The sequence below is a fragment of the Equus quagga genome, chromosome 8 (genome assembly GCF_021613505.1).
Source record: "Equus quagga isolate Etosha38 chromosome 8, UCLA_HA_Equagga_1.0, whole genome shotgun sequence".
Taxonomy (NCBI): Eukaryota; Metazoa; Chordata; class Mammalia; order Perissodactyla; family Equidae; genus Equus; species Equus quagga.
In genome coordinates, this window is record NC_060274.1 from 25,789,832 (window position 1) to 25,796,891 (window position 7,060).

Below are 7,060 nucleotides of genomic sequence, written 5' to 3' on the forward strand. Positions count from 1 at the left end.
ACCCCTCCCTCCCGTCCAGGCGCTAAGCTGGAGCGGGGCACCCAGACGAACCGACCCCTCCCTCCCGTCCAGGCGCTAAGCTAGGAGCGGGCACCCAGACAAACCGACCCCTCCCTCCCGTCCAGGCGCTAGGCTAGGAGCGGGCACCCAGACAAACCGACCCCTCCCTCCCGTCCAGCAGCCTGCAGTCCAGTGGGGAAGGCAGAGACATAGGAAGGGAATTTTAACACCAAGGTCAGCACACTGATGACTTCTGAGTCACACGCAGGGGCATTGTGCCCATCCATGGGCAGTGTCCAGTACAACCTGACTGCAATGGAGTACTCATGGTGAAGACCATTCATCTTCAGATGAGGAGTCCAGGACTAAGGGGAGCTGGGAGACCCACCTTGGCTCACCACACGCCCCAGGGGCTGGGTTTTGCCACAGTTCCAGCCTTCTCCACTCCACCCCCTTAGTCTCCCAGCTGCAACTGCATGGGGCTTCATTTTATTCCTCCAATGCCCCTTGCTCTCTCACCTCCAGCCTTCACACATACTGCTTCTTTGACCCAGACTATCACTATTCCTCTTTCTTGAGACTAACTCCCAGACATCAAGTCCCAGCTTAGATATGACTTCCTCCAGGAAGCCTTCCCTGACATGCTGGAGTGGGAGAGCGCCCCTACTGTGGGCTCCCAGAGCACTGTGAACCTTCTTCATTTCCCTGGATTGGAATTACCAATTTCTTAGCTTCTACCACGAGACAGTGAGCTCCTTGATGCAGGGATCTGACTGGAATGCTCACTGCTGGATTCACATCTGGCACCAGGAATAGAGGTGCAATAAATACTGGCTTCACTGAAAGACAAGCACACGCATGAGAGAGCATGAAGCACAGCTGCGGGGCTGTCGCCACAGACCTGCTGACCCCGGTGGAGAGGAGAGAGGAGTCAGAGACAGAAGCAGGAAGGCAAAGGAGCCTGGCAAACACCCACCGGAAGCGAGAGGAGAGAAATACCAGCCAGAAACAGGAAAGAGTAGGTGGAGGTGGATGAGAAAGCTCCAACCATGCTGGGTCACAGAAGTAAAGGAAGAAGCGTTTCCGTAAGAAGACAGTAATTCACAGTGAAAACAACAGGGGGTCAGAAAATAGGAACGACTAGGCAGAACATGCATCAGTTTAATCTGTTTTCAAATCATAAGTTTTCCAAATCACATGAGGGACTAAAACAGTCAAGTTGTGTACATGGATGGTTTACTTTGGGGTGACGATTTGGAAGAGACAACTTCATCCAGATGATTAACGAATTCCTGGTAGCTTTTAAAAACGAGAATGACATCTATGTTTAAATGACATTGATTGGGACACCAGATTTTCTATCAGCTAATAATCAAAACCGCCACTGCCATCTGCTACATGATTTGTGTGAATATTATAATTTAAGAAGCTTGTATTACAATAAAATGCAATATCTTACGTTAATACATCCACATAAAACACACTATCAAACACACTATCAAAACTTTTTAGTGTTCAAATATTGGAAACTTTGTGTTGGTGAAATTGTAACATTATATTCAAGATATCGTTTAAGAGAGACGCTAAAAAGCTAAAATATACCCAGAGGACACAAATGAAAAACACGCCATGAGAATAACGGTAGAAAAAACCTGTTAATGGAGAGTGGGGGACAGCTGTCACTTTTGCACACCTAGCACCCCTTGCCCATCCTGGCACCAGCAGTCTAATTTTTGTTTGAATAAAGCCTTTCCTTCCTCACTCTAGACCCATGTAACTCGGGGAGAGCCTCACCCTGGACTCCAGGAGGGGTTCAGAGCCAGAAAAACTGGTTTGGGGCATAAGGTAGGTGAACAATGGGTTCAGCCCACAGATTGTGCCGGAACTACAACTCTCCTCCTGGGTCCTGAGCCGTTTACAGCCCTGATGTAAATACGGCTACCATGTGGAAAGAGCCTGCCATGAAGAAAGCCAACACAAAGGAAAGTCCAGCCACATAACAACGACTGAGCCTGTCCCTGACCCTGGGCTTCCAGTTCCAAGAATCAATCTATCTTTCCTGGTTCTGCTTGTGCTGGATTGACTGGGTTTCTGTCACTTGCACTCTAAAGAATCTTGACCCATTAAGTTAGCCTAGAGAAGACCTGGCACTATGTTTTTAAAATTAAAACTCTTTTTACATACTTCTGTGAATAGTCTCTTCTTGAGTTGCTTAATTGGGCAGGATGGGCAGATGTAATAGAAAGGCAGATTTGGGAGCTTTATAATAAAAAATTTCTCTACCAAAACTGCCTAACAATGAATAAAGTTTGCACCCTGTGACTGGAAACATCCATGGGGAAGTAGTACGGTTCTGTGAGGCTGATGAGGAAGCAGCCCACACTGGACAGAGAGAGAATGAAAGGTCCCGGGGACTCCATCCTCTCCAGTTCTCAGATTCTGATTTCCTCCCACCCTGAAAACATCTCTCTTGAACATGGCTCTCCTCTCCTTCCACCTGTAGCACACTTGAGACACGGCTGTCCTTTAACAGAGACTCAGAGGAAACTCCACTGTTATGCAGAATGGGACTACCTGCCCCACTTTAAGCAGATGTATGTTCATCCAATTTTACGAAGGGAAGGCAACCAGCATTTCTTTATAATTAATTACACATGAGGTTCCTTAGCTATTTTGATTAATGTAATCCTAAGCATCTTGCAAACTATTTTTTATCCCCATTCTATGGATGATGAAACTGGCTCAGAGGGACGCCCACAATTAAATGCTGTTTTTACCACATAATTCTGGCTTTTTCTTCTCCTTTTTTCTTTTGGTGGCTATTATGCAAACTGCACTAAATGTAATAGTGAGTTGTTTTGTATGAAATTTTACACGCTGGTTTACTAAGGCAGAATACTTATAAAGCAAAAAGGCTCCCAGCCTAGTCCCTAACAAGTAGGAAAATAACAGGCTTAGAAACGATTGCTAGCATACATCATTTGGCATGATTTATTTATTTTATTATTTAGTGGGAAAATGGGGAAAATACTCATTGTTATGGGAAGGCCCAGGACACTTTATAAGGACAGAAGCCTGGGACTAGAGTGACAGCAACATCAAGAACAATGAAGAGAGGCCATAAGCAGAGCAAGTCTAAGGGGAAGAAAGAGCTCATCAACAGGGGGCTCCGGGGAAGGCGCCGACAGACGCTCCGGGCCCTCTGCCTGTGACAATCTCATTAGGCACGGCGCGTTGGAATCACGAGGAAAGCGAATGCCGGAGGGTCGGGGCATATGCTGAAATGCTCCACCATCAATATGCGCTGAAGAGCCTATTTAAGGACACCCCTATCGTTTTTTTTGTTAAAGTTTGGAGGCATTACATAGAGATTTTCTAACGTTCAAAGAACAAAGCCTCTGGAGCGGGGACGTCCGGGAGCAGCAGCGAGCTCTACCTACCATGGGGGCCACCTTTCCCAGCTCGCCTCCGCGTCCCTGACCAGCAGCTGGAGCCAGTCAAAGACGACCCGGCTCCTTCCTGCTTCCTCGCCGGCGCGCACACACTCCATATTTGGTCATCCTGGCTCCAAGTTGGGGAGCTTTCCCGGAAGGGGTCCCGGGACCCTGTCCCCCGCAGGTCACACGGTTACCCCCGCCCCGGTGCAGAGTTGGGGAGCGCAGGGCTCGGTCCCCGTTCCGGGCAGCACAGCGGACCCGGGGTGGTCTCCCGGGAAGGCCCGCGTCCCGGAAGCCTTTGTCTGGGCAACTCCCGCCTCCGTGCTACCCGAGGCCCTTGCAAGCCAGCGCGCCGCCAGGCGAGCGCCCGAACCGGCCGCAGAAACAGACCCGGCCAGGGGCTCCGCGAGCCCCTCGGGTGCTCTCACCACCATGCACCACCATGCACCCCAGGCGCACCCTGGAGCGCGCCGCGCCGCGCCCAACGCCCGCGCTGCAAAAGGCGTCCCTCAACGCTTCGGGGGCTCTCCCCTCACCCCAGCCCTTCCCTGCCTAGCCTTGCTGCATCGGCTCCCGAGCCAAGTGCAGAGCGGACACGCTGCCCCGCTTAAAAACGGTGACATCTCTGCTCGCTTCCCGGTCTGCCCCCGGCCGGCTACGGTCACGTGAGCCGAGCGCCGAAGCCCGCCGGCGAGGGGCAGCAGGGTGCACGCCGCTCCTCGGGCGCCGTCTCCGCCCAGGTCTGGCGGTGCTGAGCTGAGCCCGCTCTGGGGACCCGGGTCCCAGCCCACGATTCCCCTGGCTGCTGCGCCTTCGCCGGGTACCCGGGTCCATCCTTTACACGTGGCCACATCTTCCCCGGGGACTCGCTCACCTCTCCGCCTCCTTTTATTTTTTGATGAAAAACTGGGGTACGTCGGTCCGGACCTGGCTATCTTCTCCAACGCACTGGGGAGGAAGAGGCTGAGGAAGGAAGTGACAAAGAGAAGGGCTGGTGAGCCGGGCGAGGAGGAGGAGGAGCAGGGTGGGGGTGGGGGACTAAGTTTCTGCGCTCAGGAAAGGGGCCGCCCACACTCCAGGAAAAAGCCTCTGAGCAGGAGACTCAGGAGAGGAATCGCCGCACCAAGGGGCAGACTCCAGACAGGTGTGCGGCGCTCGAGACTTCTGGGAAAACGGACCCAGAGGTGCCATTCGCCACCTTTCTTTCGCTCTCCTCAGAGCCAGGGATCCCCAACCCCGCATCTGGTCCTGGGCATTGATATATTGCCAAGATTTCTCTCCTAACATATGAGATAAAGCGCCCCCAAAGTGCTGAATGTTGAGGTGTCCTAGGAGGAACGTGACATTGTTCTGTATGCCAGGAGCAGGCGCCGCCAGAAAACTGCCACTGATGACAGCAGGATGGTTCCATTTGCAAAGCAAAACGCATTCTTGAACATCGATTTGTCTTACTGCAGAGAAACGTTACTGGGGTAAAGCTAGTTTTTTTATCCTGGGTCAATATAGGTTTCTTCCCTTTTTTATTCATTATTTCCTATGTTTGACTGCATGATTCAATCGATTCGTACTCCCTTTATTTCAGTCACTGTTGTTTTCATCTGTGTGTGTGTGTGTGTGTGTGCGCGCGCGATATGCTTGCTATACCTAGAGTCCCTTTGGAAAGGAAACCGAGGCCCTGCTGATGAAACCGGCAAACAGCCATTGATGATTAGGTAGTAGCTAAAGTTTTCTTTTCCTTTTTGCAATTACTGATTACAATTTTTAGCTGTTCCCCTGCCCATTGTTGCCTGTGCTGCTTAGGCAATATGGTATCTGACTCCCACTCGGTTCCCATAGATAACATCTCCCTGGAGCCTGGGTCACCATGGGAATGGGTGGGTGAGCTGTTTTTCAGGAATTAGGACCCCTTTGTCCACTCTAGGCCCAGTTGAGACTGCCAACTCATCATCCAGGCTGTGCGGATGTCCCATAAGCAACCTTTTGATGTCAAGAGGCTAAGAACTCCACCCTCAGATCATGCTAACAGCCATTTTGTGAGCATGGGTCCCATGAAGAGGCATGAAGTCTGACTACGCTTGCACAGATCGTCAATTACCCGACCTCTCCTCACCTCCAGTCATCTATCTCCAGGCTTAAGACCACCTTGTCCTTTGCCCCGTAAATATCCCTGAGTCCCCATTTTCTGGGAGGCAGATTTGAGATTCATTCTCCCGTTTCCTCACTTGGCTGCCCTGTGATTAAACCCTCTCTCTGCGGCAATTTCGTCATCTCGGTGTCTGGCTTTCTGGGTGACGGGCGAAAATGAACCTGATTCGGTGGTAACACTGAGAGGAATGACCCAAACTATTCCTGGGGCAAAAGTTGCACAAATAACTACTCAAAAGCTCCCCTCCCCCAGAGCTGATTGGATTGAGCGATCATGTGACCCAAGAGCACACGGGCCCTAAACTGGCCGTCGTCCTAGGAGGTGACCTGGAACAAACAGTCCTCACCACGCAGAGCCTCTGGTCATTAGGCAAGCCAATCAGATTCTCCCTTGGAAGTTGAAAGCGGAGAAAACAGAGAATGTGCTGTCTGACAGAAAGGCTGAGGCCGAGAGAGGGCTTTAGGCAGAGGCAGAGAAGTGGGCTTCCAGAGAGCAAAACGCTTCAGAAAGCAGACGGGAGCAGGAAGTAGGAGGCAGATGCAGGCAAAGGTCGTGGGAGCAGAGTCCAAGGGAAGCTGATGGAGTAATGGCCTCAAAGACCTGCTCCCTGGGGAGACGATTGTCCCAGTCCCTTGGGCTACACTGCATCGGTCTGCTCCCAAACCATGTTCTAGCTACCCTTTCACAGTCAACACCTCTCACTTTGGGTGTGACCCTGAGTGAACCTCTCTTCCCTGTCAGCAAAAGATTACTCTTCAACAAAGGTCGGATTCGGCCCAGGTTTCTCACGTCAGATGAGGGTTAAGGTGACTCCAACATCCTTTGAGGCCGATTTTTTTTCTCACAAAGAAAGCTGAGATGTTTACTTTATATCTTTCGAAGTCTACTTAATGCAGAATCTATAGTTCAAGAAAAGTATCACATTTAGCAATCCTCCAAGGGGGAGCTGGCTTTTTGGCCTGTGGCATGATGACAATTCTTCATTCAGATGATATCCAGTGAAAGGAATAATCAGTCTGTGGTGGCCACTTCTGTTATGGTTGAGTAATTTGTGTTTCACATCACTCTACCACGAGCAAAAAAAGGAGTAGGTGGCTTCACCAATGCAAGTGAAAGTCCCTGTGATATAACAATGGACTCACTCTTTAAAAATACTTTATACATGTCGATGCAAAATAACCAATGATCGTTCAACAGATATGAGAGATATGTGAGTTTTACTTGAGCCAAGGTGAGGATTATAATCCTGTCAGGACTTTTCCAGAAAGGAAGAAAGTGTTCTGGAGAATCATGGTTTTCAGTGCAGGCATAACTTTTTAGAACAAAGAACATACATTAAACACACCCAGGATACATATTCATCAAAGTTTCAAAGAGGGGTTCACTTGCAAATTAGCAGGTCAACATGACCCTGATGTCAGGAAAGGGACTAATTCAGGTAGCGTTATCAGTAGGGTGAAGGAGGGGCAGTCTGCAT

At 50.3% G+C, this 7,060-nt stretch overlaps 1 long non-coding RNA gene across 1 annotated transcript; it reads left to right on the forward strand.

Moving 5' to 3' along the window:
• Positions 1–3,144: 3,144 nt before the first annotated feature.
• Positions 3,145–5,674, forward strand: LOC124244187 (uncharacterized). Its single transcript, XR_006889909.1, has 3 exons — positions 3,145–4,431; positions 4,799–4,909; positions 5,359–5,674. It is a non-coding gene; the product is annotated as an uncharacterized LOC124244187 (long non-coding RNA).
• The last annotated feature ends 1,386 nt before the right edge of the window (positions 5,675–7,060 follow it).